Source organism: Mustela nivalis, assembly GCF_964662115.1.
Source record: "Mustela nivalis genome assembly, chromosome: 14".
NCBI classification, from domain to species: Eukaryota; Metazoa; Chordata; class Mammalia; order Carnivora; family Mustelidae; genus Mustela; species Mustela nivalis.
Window position 1 is genome coordinate 73,009,937 of NC_139033.1, and position 14,031 is coordinate 73,023,967.

The window sequence follows — 14,031 nt, forward strand, 5'->3', positions numbered from 1 at the left end:
CATATGTAATTATTTTTCTCTGGCTACTTTCAAGATTACTTTTTTCATTTTAGTTTTTAGCATTTTGATTATGATATATCTGCATATGGAGTTCATTAAGTTTATCCTATTGGGATTCACTGAGCTTTTTGGATCTGTAGGTTCATCTTTCTCCAAATTTGGGTAGTTTTCTGCTAGAACTGATAGGCAAATTCAGTAAAGTTGCAGGATACAAAATCAATGTGCAGAAATCTGTTGCATTTCTATACACCAAATGAATGAAGCAGGAGAAAGAGAATTAAGAAAAGAATCCCATTTACAAATGCACTAAAAATAATAAGATACCAAAGAAAAAAAATAAAGAGGTTAAAGATATGTACTCTGAAAACTATAAAACACTGATGAAAGAAATTGAAGATGACATAAAAAAATGGAAAGACATTCCAATGCCATGAATTAGATGATTAAATATTGTTAAAATGTCTAAATTACCCAAAACAATATACACATTTAATGCAATCCCTATCAAAATACCAACAGCATTCTTCACAGAGTTAGAACAAATACTCTTAAAATTTGTACAGAAACATAAAGATACTGAATAATCAAAGCAAAGCTAGAGGCATCACAATTCCAGACTTCAAGTTATATTACAAAGCTGTAGTTATTAAAACAGTATGGTACTGGTAGAAAAATAGACATCTAGATCAGTGGAACTGAATAGAAAACCCAGAAGTAAACCCACAACTACACCGTCAATTAATCTGCTATAAAGCAGGAAAGAATATCCAATGGGACTTGGGCACTCTTCAACAAATTGTGTTGGGAAAACTGGACAGCAACATACAGAAGAGAGAAACTAGACCACTTTCTTACACCACACACAAAGACAAATTTGAAATGGATGAAAGACCTAAATGTGAGACCTGAAACCATAAAAACCTAGAAGAGAACACAAGCAGGAACCTCTTGACAGCAGCTGGAGCAACTTTTTTCTAGATATGTCTCCTGAGGCAAAGGAAACACAAAAGTAAAAACAAACTACTGGGACTACATCAAAATGAAAAGCTTCTGCACAGCAAAGGAAACAATCAACAAACTAAAAGGCAACCTACAGAATGGGAGAAGATATTTGCAAATGACATATCTGATCAACAGTACCCAAAATATATAAAGAACTTAAAAATTCAACACCCAAAACACAAATAATCCAATTAAAAAATGGGCTGAAGACATAAACAGACATTTCTACAAAGAAGACATCCAGATGGCCAACAGACACATGAAAATATATTCATTATCACTTACCATCAGGGAAATGCAAATTAAAACTACTGTAAGATATTGCCTCATACCCATCAGAATGGCTAAAATAAAAAACACAAGAAACAACAAATGTTGACAAGGATGTGGAGAAAAGAGAACACTTTTGCACTGTTGGTGGGAATGCAAACTGGGGCAGCCATTCGGGAAAATAGAATGGAGTTTCCTCAAAAAGTTAAAAATAGAACTACCCTACAATCTAGCAATCACACTACTGCATATACACCCAAAGAATACAAAAACACTAGTTTGAAAGGCATACATGCACCCCTATGTTCATAGCTGTATTATTTATAAATAGCCAAGATATAGAAACAGCCCAAATGCCCATCAACTGATGAATGGATAAAGAAGATGCAGTGTATATACATAATGGAATATTACTCAGTCATAAAAAAGAATGAAATATTGCCATTTGCAACCACATGGATGGAGCTAGAGGGTATTATGCTAAATGAAATAAGTCAGTCAGAGAAAGACAAATACCACATGATTTCATTCATATGTGGAATTTAAGAAACAAAATAAATGAGCAAAGTGAAAAAAAGAAAGAGAGACAAACAGACTTTTAATTATAGAGAACAAACTGATGATTACCAGAGGGGAGGTGGGGGAATGAGGAAATAAGTGATGGGGACTAGTTGTGATGAGCACTGGGTGATGTATGGAAGTGTCGAAACACTATATCGTACACCTGCAACTAATTTAAAACTGTATGTTAAATAACTAGGATCAAAAAGAAACTTAAAAAAATTGGGAGGTAGTTTTCAGTGATTAATCTTTACATTTTTTCCAGCATCACATTCTTTCTTCTCTTCTGAGATTCCATTGACATGAATGTTGGCATTCTTTTTCAGTACTCTCATAGGATCCTAAGATGTTGTCTTTAAAAATCTTTTTTTTCTCTGTTGTTCAGATTGAATAATTTCTATTGATTTATCTTCAAGTTCACTGACTTGTTCTTTTGTCATCACCATTCTGCTACTTGGTCCATCTTGTGAGTTTTTTCATGTGAGGTGTATTTTTTCTGTTCTAAATTTTCCATTTTATTTTTCTTTATATCCCTTACTTCTTTCATAAGACTTTCTATTTTTTTATTTCTTTTAAGAGTACTTATAGTTACTTATTGGAGAATTTTAATAAAACCTGCCTTTAAGTTTTGGTTGCTTAATTCCAACATCTTTGCCAACACAATGTTGTCTTCTGTGGATTGTCTTTTCACAAATGAGTTAAAGTTTCCTGGGTCTTTGTATACTGAATAATTTTAGATCGTGTCTCAGACATTTGAAATATTATAAGACTCTGGACTTCGTTAAATCCTATGGAAAATGTTAATAATTTTAACAATCAATCAGGTTAGGTTCTGGTCACAAAAATTTTAACACATTTTCTGTGGGCTCTGGTTGGGTATATTTGGAGTGCTGTCTGGATCTGTCTCAAGTTTTTCATGCATTCGCCAGTCTATGTGGGCTGTGATCAGTTGGTTCAGTTTTCAAAGTTTTTAAAATGCTGATTAGGATCAGATCTATACCATGTTCAGTTCCAAGGTGAGCCTATGATTTGTAAATAATTTTATGGGGCTGCTTTCTGGACTCCTTCTTCTTTGTGTTCTTTTTGGTACTTTCTGTCTTCCTGGAGTCCCCTTTTCCTATTCTTCAGTCAGAAATTTGGGGGCACATGTATGACTGAATCTGAACCAAGTGCTAGGAGGACCAGAAAGGAAAAAATGGTAAACTCACTGCTGGTTTGGTGATAAGTTTGCTTGTTTCCTTTATACACTTAAAGTTAAATAGTTATGTTTCCTCCCAAGGGCTGGTTTTTCATTTTCAGTGTATTTTCCCATGTAGTTTTACTTACATTCAGGTCTACATATTCTTAGATTTCTTTATTATTTTCTTTTTAAACTAGTGCTATTTAAGAATCCAAGTATGATTTAATCATATTTTTTTAAGATTTTTAAGAAATTATTATTTTTTTGTCTTTTTTTAAATTTCTTTTCAGCATAACAGAATTCATTGATATTATTTTGTTTTTAACCAACTGAGCCACCCAGGCGTCCCCTATTATTTTGTTTTTGATAGATTTTTTTGAGCTATCTTTTTTTAGTAACTTCTTATTTTGAAAGAATACAGTAAAAAGAATTCCTATAAACACTTTACCTTTATCCAGATTTGCCATTATAACATTTTGCCCCATTGGCTTAGTCCTTTGCTATCTTTCTCTCTCTCCTTCATTATTTACACATGTACACAACACACATTTTTTTTCTGAACTATTTTTAAAGAGTAAGTTACAGATATTATGCCCCTTTTCCCTAAATATTTCAGTGTGTGTTCCTAAAAATAAGGGTGATCTCTTATATGACCACAGTACAATGATAAAAATCAAGTATTTACTACTCATACAATACTATAATCTACAGTCCATATTCAAATTTCACCAATTGTCCCAATAATGCCCATTATACTGCATAGCTTTTAAAAAAAAATGGTTTAAAATTCAATCCAGGACTGCCCCAGCATGTCTGGTTATAAAGGATAAAGAAGGTCTTTTGTCATTTATTTCCCGAGTCTTTTTTATATGCTTCAACACCAATACTGGCCCTTTTTCAAGTTCTGTGGTTTTTGTTTTGCTAAAACATCTCTAAGAACATGGATTTTATCCTTTTAAGTTTAGTAAACCACCAGCAAACTCCTCTTCCTTGCCCTACCCTCCCCTGATTACCAAAGAATACTGTTATCATCTTATAGTCCCACATTCCTAAAACCCTGAAATAATTTTACTTTCCTTTCTTTCGTCTTCTATCTTGTATCAGTTTCACGGCTCAGTGACTTGATTTACAGTTTTCTTCATTTCTGGAGGACACACCTTCAGATATGACTTTTGTCCTTAAGCAAAGATCATTTCATCCTCGAGAGTGAAACACATATTCTTATATTAATATTCAAAATATTTCATTCTCTTTGAGCTAGCATGTTACTGAAGCCGAGATTGGCTTCCTCTGAACTTTTGTGAAAATGTGAACACTTACAATGTACGGAACAGATCTTTATCTATCACATGGGATGATGCTTGCCCACTATCCTTCTCCTGCTCCATGACAGTGTCTGGACACACAACACTCCAGCCTGAACCATTCCAGTTCAAAAGGTTGACAGTTTTCTAGTTTGCAAATGAATTTTGAGTTAAATCTCCTATAGTTAATACTAAATACAAATATCTACCAAATTCTACTTATGTGGAATTCTGGTTTCTGTGAACTAAACTACTTAGGATCATTTTCCTGGTCCTTTATTGAAACTGGTTACCTACCATATTGACATTATGAGCTTATGTGAAATATGTAAACTCTGTTACATTATTTCTGGCGTTTTGTAAACTGTTTAGTGTACATATCACACATAGAATCAACTCATCAGTTTGGGTTAGAATTTAATATTTTAATTTACCAAAATTATCATCATGATGCCAAATGTTACTAAAGTTGTTTCAAAAAACAAACAAACAAACAAACAAACCCACCCTGCAAAGCATTTATTCTTAGTTTTAGTGAGCTAAAATTATAGTTTCCTCTTTCGTACAATCAAAAAGCTATATTATTTCTGAATCATAAAGACTTCACTCTCAGTACAATAAATAACTCAGTAAAAATTGAAATAAAAATTTCTCTCGTCGACATCTGTTCATATGGATTTGTGCAGAAGACGCATTGCCTTTCTGTGCCGCTTCTACCCTTTAATACTATGTTTTTGCTGTTCCTTGAGCACACCTGGCATGTTCCCCTCTCAGTACCTTGTGTACTTCTGCAATATTCAGGCTGAAATGTTAAAATCTATTTCAGATTCTCATCATCTAAATCAAATTGTAATAGTTGGTCCAACAGTCCCTGAAACGGACCAAGCTGTTTGACCAACCGTTACAATATAATGTTCTTTAGTCTTTTTATCCACTTCAAAATTCAGCCTTCCTTTACAAAGAGGCAAATTTTCCACTTAACCCATGAAAGAAAAACAGTGTAATTGGTGGGAAATTGCCCAATCGCTGGGACTAAACTTGGATCATTTACCGATGTTCCTAGGCAGGTTACTTTGTGGTTCCAGATTCAGTTTCCTTATCTGTACCGTCAGAACAAAAAATAGAATGTACCTCCTAAGGTTAATGGGTTAATTCAATAGTTATGAGTCCCCATCTTGTGCCAGGCATTGTAGGTGCCGTAGTATGGCCTAAACAAAACACACAAATATTCCTGCCCAGGAGGCAGACAAGAAACAAATAAATAATTGAAATGTATATTATGTCATCTCATGATAAATGCTGTAAAGAAAAGTACAGCAGGGGAGGGACAAAGAAAGGTGGAAATATGGGTGAGTAATTTTCAATGAAGTGATCAGGGAAACCTCACCAAGAACATATCATTAATGCAAAGGCCTGAAGGAGGTGAGCAGTCTGGGCAGGTGAAAATCATAGCAAAGAACCTTCCAGGGAGAAAAGACCAGTGACCACAAAGGAGCTAAGGTGGAAATATGCCTTTTGTGTTGAAGAAACAGCAAAGACAGAAGTAGAAGAAAGGTACATGCGAAGAAACATGTCCCAGTCCCCACTCTTCATCAGTCTGAGAGGGACAGATGACAATGTGACAGCTTTTATTTCAGTTTTCTGCTGAGACACTCTATTTATGTTGGTTGAACATGAAATGCCCAACACATTCTAATTTAACAATGACTTGGTATATTTCTGGACAAATTCTAGCATGGCTTTAGAGCCTCCTGAACTAAAATCTTCAGGGAAAGGGGGGTAGTGACTGGTGTGGAGGGGACGGTAGCTGGAAGGGGACAGCAACGAGGAGGGGCGTAGGCTGGATGGTTGATGACATGACCATCATAACTCTAGGCTTTTATAGAGAAGAAAGGGGGAAAGGTTTGCCAAGGGGAGGAGGACACCTGCTCTCTCCATGAAGGAGTACGGACAGGAGGAGTCCCACCTGGAGAACTATGGGCACAATGGCCTCTGGTAGCCGTCAGGATTCTGGAAGATCCCTGAGGACAGTCCTTGTCAACCTTGGCTGCTTATGGTGATTACCTGGGGGACTTTAAAGATACTGGTGTGGAGCCCTGCCCTCAGAGGTTCTGATTAATTGCTTGGGGGTGTGGTCTGAGTGGTTAAGAGTTACAACAGCTCCCCAGGGGATGGTAAGGTTAAAAAACCACCTCCTCAGAGGCACCTGGCTGGCTCCTTCATTTAATCGCCTGCCTTCGACTCAGGTCATGATCCCAGGGTCTTGGGATCAAGCTCAATGTCGGGCTCCCTGCTCAGCAGAGAGTCTGCTTCTCTCTCTCCCTGTACTCCATTTCCCTGCTTGTACTTGACTTTCACACACACACTCCTTTTCTCTTTCCAAAACAAAACAAAAAAAAAAACTTAAAACAACAACAACAACAAAAAAAACCCGGGCGCCTGGGTGGCTCAGTGGGTTAAAGCCTCTGCCTTCACCCCAGGTCATGATCCCTCAGTCCTAATATCGAGCCCCACATCAGGCTCTCTGCTCAGCAGGGAGCCTGCTTCTCCATCTCTCTGCCAGCCTCTCTGCTTACTTGTGATCTCTGTCTGTCAAATAAATAAATAAAATCTTTAAAATCTGAAGAAAAAAAAAACAACAACCCACTTCCTTATAGCAAATAGAATGGTGAGGAACATTCAGGGTGATGAGAGATTTACATAAGATAATTCTTTTAAGACATTAACTCAGTTCCTGGTACACGTCAGCTATGGACTTCCTTCTCCAGATGTCAATGCTAAAATTCTGGCAGAAGGAAGAAGGCGACATTATTCTGCAGGATGGGATTCACATTAAATGGAGAAAAACACGTCAGGGGATTCTTCGCTCCATTCAAGATGGCCTCTTTATAACACTCCTCCATCTTTCCATGTTCATCCCAAAGCTCTTTCTGGAGGTTGGTCATTCCTCACCATCCCTGCTTTAAAAATCAGACTATAGACAAGGTTGAACTGAGTAAGTGGCATGTTCCTCTTCCCCTTGTAATTTGTTTGGGAATCAAGCCGATTTGTCGGCATAACTAGCTACCCTGTTAGATTTAAATTCCAGTTTTTCTTTGGGATGAATAGGCCAAGCATGAATTTAAGCCAGTTAATTTATTAGCTGCTATTATATATATATTCAAACTGAGGAATAATAAAAGTAACAAATGACCCTAAATATTGCATGGCTATCTTTATGGTTAGCGAACAAGCTAATATATTTTTGCATGTTCCTCTTATCTGATATTAATCAAAGTTATGATCTCAATCTTCAGTTAAAAAAGAAACAATTCAACCAAAGTCCTCAGAAATTCATAAAGACACATAGATCTTTTCAGAGCTAATATTTAAACCGTTCGAGTAACTGGAAAAGGAAATGATCAGACAAATTACCTCATCGGCTTCTCATTCTGTCTTCAGTTTCAGAGTGAAACCGTTTATCTTTCTAAGCAGATCTTTTTGGAACAGTCTATATTTCATTTGAAAAAGTTATTTACATAATTCCATTCTACCACTGTTTGCAAAATATCATTTAGAATAATTTAAACAAACATTCATAGGGAAATGTGTGAATAATAAGTTCTTTTTTAAAAAGTAGAGCAGTTAGGTATGCTCATACTTCCCACCCAAGGGAGTTATAAATTTACCAACACGTTTGTCTGACCTCTGAACTAGTCCGTATATTATAAGCCAGCACTAGAGTAATGTTCCACCAAAAAAGGGTAACAGTTTACATTAGGAGCTTCCAGCTATATTTTGATACATTTTTATTTTGAAATAAATTCAGACTTAGGGGAAAGTTGCAAAAACAGTACAGAGCTCTCTGATATAGCCCATCGCCTAGTTTCTCCATTGTTAACATTTTATTTTACCATAGTAGAGTTGTCCAACCTGAAAAACTGGCATTGGTGCCTTACTATTAATTAAAAGTTCAGATTTACTTGGATGTCACCATTTTTTTTTTTTCCATTCATGTCCTCTTTCTGCTCAAGGATCCAGTCCAGGAGCCCACACTATATCTAGTGATGTGCCTCCCAGTCTCCTCTGGTCTGTGACAGTGTCTCAGTCTTTCCTTCTTTCCCATGAGTTTGGCGAAGAGCACCAGTAGGTAACATATAGAATATTCCCCCAATTTAGGTTATTCTGGTGTTTTTCTCATGATTACACTGTGGTTATGGGATTTGGAAAGACCACCACCATGGTGAAGTGACTATGTCGTCACATCATCCAACTATTTGAAAACTGCTAAATTTGGACTAAATACACTCTCAGATCTTTCCCAGTCCTAAAATGCTATGGTTCTGTATTTTATAGAGCCCCCTATTTTTAAGCAAATATGTATATGTATTTTTAAAACAAATACAAGTCTTGTAAAATATGGTCTCTAATTTCACTCTAGTGATAAGCAGACAGGGAAGCCCACATCATCAGTCTATGGGCTGAAGCTGATCAACATTCTCCTTCTCCACAAGCCATGCGCTCTGATGGAACTCTAGCATCTACAGATTTGTGCCAGTATACTAAATATCCCCATCCTTGCCTAAAGTGACTCACAGGAGGCAGATATATCAGCAGCCCAAGCATAGTTTAGAATAAAAGGAAAAGAATAAAAAAATCCAATTAAAAAAAAAGTTAAGAATATATCCAATTATGGGGACATCAAGAATGAGAAAGAAGCTTCTCGTTGGAAGAATCCAGGATTCCTCAACTGAGAGCAGGAGGAAAATGTGGAGAGGAGAGATGAGCAAAAAAAAAGAACAGCGAGGAAATCGCTGGTCAGCAGACAAACCATTTCATTAAAGTGATTTTGTAGTTGCCTTATTTTCTGTCATGACCACTCAGATACTTCAAAGCAACTGGAACTGAAGAGATTTGGAAATTAATATTAAAATGTTTTCAGGGTAAGTGAATACAGTACTGAGTAGAGCCTGTACGGACACTAAAGACTGACGTGATATTTGCTTTGCATTTGTATGATGCTCACACATTCATTATTCAATTTGATCGCTGATATGCCCTGTATGCTTCTATTTCAGAAGGGAAGAGATGGAGCCATCATTATAGCATTTGAAATCTGAAGCCCTTCCTTGTAGCCTCCACCCTCGTTTTGTAGATGAGACGACAGAAACCTTGAGATGTTACAACTAGTACCCACAGCTAGTTAGCAGTAGAGAATGGCACAATCTCTGCTCACCTAACCCTCCAGGCCGGCTTGCTGGCCGCTCCAGAGCAAGTAATAAGGCAACAGGGAATGCCCACACAGTATGTCACGAATATTAACTCATTTATCCTCACAACATGCTGTGAGGTAGGAAGCCCCCTTTATAAGCCACGAAGCGAAAACACATCAAAATTAAACAGTTTGCCCAACGCCAGACACAGAGCGAACAGCAGGTCACGGATTTGAACCCAGATCACCCAGCTCCTGCATCTCCAACCCCTGTACCAACCGCCCTAACTCAAATGCTGATTTCCTCACCTTTTTGTTTCATTTGCTCTCCCGGGAATAGGAACCTTGGAACTGCTGTGATTGTCACACACATTCATAGGATGTTGGGAGAGGTCCTCAAAAAGACATGACTGCCAGTTGAAGCATGAGCTAGACTCCAGGGTTCGGAAGATCCTGGCCCGCTCCCCATCCTTGGAATGTGGATTCCATTTGCCTTTTCCTGCTCCCAGAGGTTGCTGCAAGGACACCCCTTGAGATAGGGGTGTGGTGTTGAAAACACCGGCACAACATATGCGACTGAGCCCAGTTAAGGCCTCTTTATAAATGTTTACCATTTGGCAGATGGCCGCAGGGACACATTCGTCTTACTGCTGCCCACGACAAGCCTCCCATGCAAGTTCCCTTTGCTTATTAAAACTGCCACCCACCAACCTGGAGTGGCCTGCCTCCATCGCTGTGTCTCCTTGCCCTCTGCTTAAGGAGGCGGAGTTCTGATTACATCCAGGAAGTTCTGTAGAGGTGAGGAGACAGAATCTCGAGTTAGAGGTGTAATCACTGTAGAAGAGAGTCTCTCCGACTGGGCAGAGAGGACAACGCTTTCTTGTGACAGTTGATACAGCTGCTGCATTTCTCCTTATGCCGGTCCCTTCCAATTTTGCCTTCAGAGTATAAGGGAACAATACAGTCATGCCACACCCTCCCAAATACACAGAGACGACAGGGAGGAAATCGAGGGTCACCAATGCTCCTCTCTGCACCTACTACGCTCTGCAGAGCTGTAGCCACGGACAAGACAAACAGAATCCTGCCCTCTTGGGGATTCTGTTATTCATGGTGGGAGGTGAGGAATTCAGGATGGCGGAGGTAAAGCTTTCTGATAATACCAGGGGCAAAGAGATCACTTTTTGGAAAAAAAAAACAAACAAACATGTAGCAGGTTACTGCTGTGAATAAACTTGTCCTGAATATAGTAATAAATACACCATTAAGCATCAGATCTTTTAGAAGAGATAATCATCGTGATTTTGACTGTAATATGTACAGTAATAGCAGCTAACACAAGACAGGATACTTTCTGTAAGATTCATGTCGTGTCCAACCGCAAGACGATCTTTAACATTCCTTTTAAAAGAGATCTGTCAAAGTTTCATATTTTTCAAAGAGAAAGCACTTTATCCTGCCTGTTTAGAAGAGGAAGCAAATTACAAACCATTTGAAATTCATGACGAGATACATTCTCTTCTGTCCCCAAACAAGCCCCTTTACTCCAAAGACCAAAATTTCCAAACATACCTGACATTTTCCCTGTCATCTCTGGAAGCTGAAAATATTTCAGTGCCGGAGATTTAAATCAGAAATAATTCTTCAGTTTTTGTGTGCTGATAAGAGGGAGATTGTGATATCTTCAATAAAGCATAAGGTCTGTGGAACAGGATACGTGGAGGACTCAAGTTCAGAAAGTTTTCATGTAGGGGCGCCTGGGTGGCTCAGTGTGCTAAGCCTTTGCCTTCGGCTCAGGTTATGATCTCAGTTGGGATCGAACCCCTCGTTGGGCTCTCTGCTCAGCAGGGAGCCTGCTTCCTTTCCTCTCTCTCTGCCTATCTCTCTGCCTACTTGTGATCTCTGTCTGTCAAATAAATAAATAAAATCTTAAAAAAAAAAGTCTTCATGAAGAATCTTCATTTTACTTTGAACTTCCAATCCAGCTACTCGTCATGTATCCACGCTGTTCAGATTTCATTATTTATGATTCTGATATAACTTTAAGAGTAGGCAGTTAGACTGTAAAGAGGAGCAATTATTTAGTCTCCTACTTAGCATTTTTATTTATTGATGCTGACTCATAAATTCCTTGATATGGTCATGTCAAGCCGACACTTCCTTAATTTGCATGCAGTCACAAGAAGGAGTTATGACTCTGATATCGCACCAGGAAATCTCTCTTTTAACTTTGGTGACTCCACAGGGCATCCATTGATGGCTGGCTTGTCATTTGTTCATTTTTGCCTTTGCTATTATTTTCTCCCCACACAAATTGCTTGCCAAATGTTTCTGGAAACAGCATGGTTGTTTTCACTGGGAACAACATACTGTTGGATGCTTGTATTTCTTCTGCTGTCAAATTCGGTAACTTGGTCAGAATTGCTAAAGCTCTAGTCACAAGTAAATCAATGCTTCATGTGAAATTCCTCATTTTTACTGTCGAGGTGTTAAATGCAATCTAGACTCATAAAATGATTTATTTCCCTACGGAGCAGAAAGGACAATAATCAAGTATATCCAAAATCGTTATAGTCACCACGGCAGCCAGATTGAACTAGAATCCAAATTATCTCTAGAATCCTTTATGCATCCCAATTCCTTCCTTCTCTCATACTTGGTAGTCTTAGAAAAACAAATATTAGTCTCAGGAGGCTTTAGCTGAGGCAGTCATTATGATTTAACATTCTAATGGTTATTTCACGTGGGTCCCCTCCACGTACAAAGCACTGTCAGGTTGTGGGAGTCAATATTTTAGAAATGGAGAAACCAAGACTTGGAAGCGAGGCGACTCGTCTAGGACGCAACAGGTAGCAGATGGCCTTGCTGATGCTAGAGTCTTCTGACTCCCCAGTCACTGCTCCCCACTCCAGACTCTCCTGAACAAACCAAATGAAACAATAAGGTCAGAAGATGGAGGCGATGTAGTTGACAATTCACAAAAGGATTTCAGTGCTGAGATGGCCAAGCACATGGAACCTTTGGTTCTGTTCAAAATCCATGAACTTTATCTTTTATTTGATGTCTGCTGTCCCTTGGGTTTCTTCCACTCCTTTAACCAATTCCATTTGATAAAGATGCCTTTATCTAACATTGCTTTAAAATCGTATGAGCTTTGAAACTGTATTCACCCTGCATTTGAAGCTCAATTCTATTACCATGTGTGTGACCTAAGGCATGAAAAATCTCTCCAAAGCAGAGGAGGAGATGAATTAAAATTTACCTCCTCATTGAATTACTCTGGGATTTTTAATGATAATTATGTCAGAATATGTGCAGTACCTGGCACAGAGAAGATAATCTACAAAGGTAAATAACTTTCCTTTGACACCATCATATCCTATCTTCTGGGTGCACTTAGGTTTTTGTACTTATAGCGTGGTACAATGATTGTCAAGGGAATAATAAGGGAAAAACGAGGCTAAGATAAATTCCATATACATCCTCTATATACAATAGTCGTCTGGTCCAACATCTGTATCAGAAAGACGAATTTGGATGAAAGCATTAGGAATCTCCCATTGAAGTAAAGGTTACTTAGTACTTTATATATTCAAATTGTTTAAACTTTCCCTTTAGAAAATTATGAAAAGCACAGGGACTTTACAAAATCTCAGTATCACAAGTTCACAATGAAAGGATGCATGACCCTAAGTGTACCTAGTTTGTTAACATTCATTCATTTATTAAAAAAACATTTATTGGGTTCTGATTATTGTGTCTAGCTTCCTGAAGCTAGATAGAGAAGCAGCCAAAATTGCAACGGGAATTCTTGAATTAATGTCTCCAGTTCATGGGGAGAAAGATAGGCTTCAGGTAGACTTGGAATCCACATAATTCCTGATAGACTGGAGACTGGGGACACCTGTGATGGAGGAGCTATTTCATGATGAGGTAGATGTTAGGAAGGGGGAAAGGGCCCTTCAGGTCAGTGGCAACAGTGTTATTTCTGCCAGATTTCAGAGGTTACATGATCATGAAGTGCTGTCCACTGGGCTTCTGGCCCCAGACTCCTGGGCAACTCTGGGAAAAATGACATAAGAATGTGCTACTTGTTTTGGACTCTGACTTTAATCATGAATGTCAAAAGTGAAAGAAGGATTAGCTTATATAGTCTATGCCTCTCTTTTATAGATAAGGAAAGTGAAGTTCATAGAGGTAAAGATGTGCCTAAGATTACCCATCCCATTAGAAGCAGAGATGCGACTGGACTGTTTTTAGGGCAGACAAATCAGCCAGCTCTCACTGCCTCTTGAGCAGAGTGTCATGAGGAAATCAGCATTTGGTTCCTTCAACTGGGCTTTAATTCCCCCCTCAGACATTAACATGGTGAGTTAAATACATAAAGGATGAAGAGTGACAGAGACATATCTATGAGAACGCCGTTTTTATGCAGTATTTATAAATACGAGTTACAAAACCTTAAAAAAAATACCAAACAGGTCTTTATGAACTCCTATAAAAATTGTTCTTCCAAAAATAAC

The 14,031-nt window shown here is 38.1% G+C and overlaps 1 long non-coding RNA gene across 1 annotated transcript; it reads right to left on the reverse strand.

Moving 5' to 3' along the window:
* Positions 1-3,449: 3,449 nt before the first annotated feature.
* LOC309847306 lies at positions 3,450-11,421 on the reverse strand. Its single transcript, XR_014302389.1, has 3 exons — positions 11,081-11,421; positions 10,220-10,298; positions 3,450-4,464 (listed from the first exon to the last, which is right to left on the reverse strand). It is a non-coding gene; the product is annotated as an uncharacterized lncRNA (long non-coding RNA).
* Between the last annotated feature and the right edge of the window lie 2,610 nt (positions 11,422-14,031).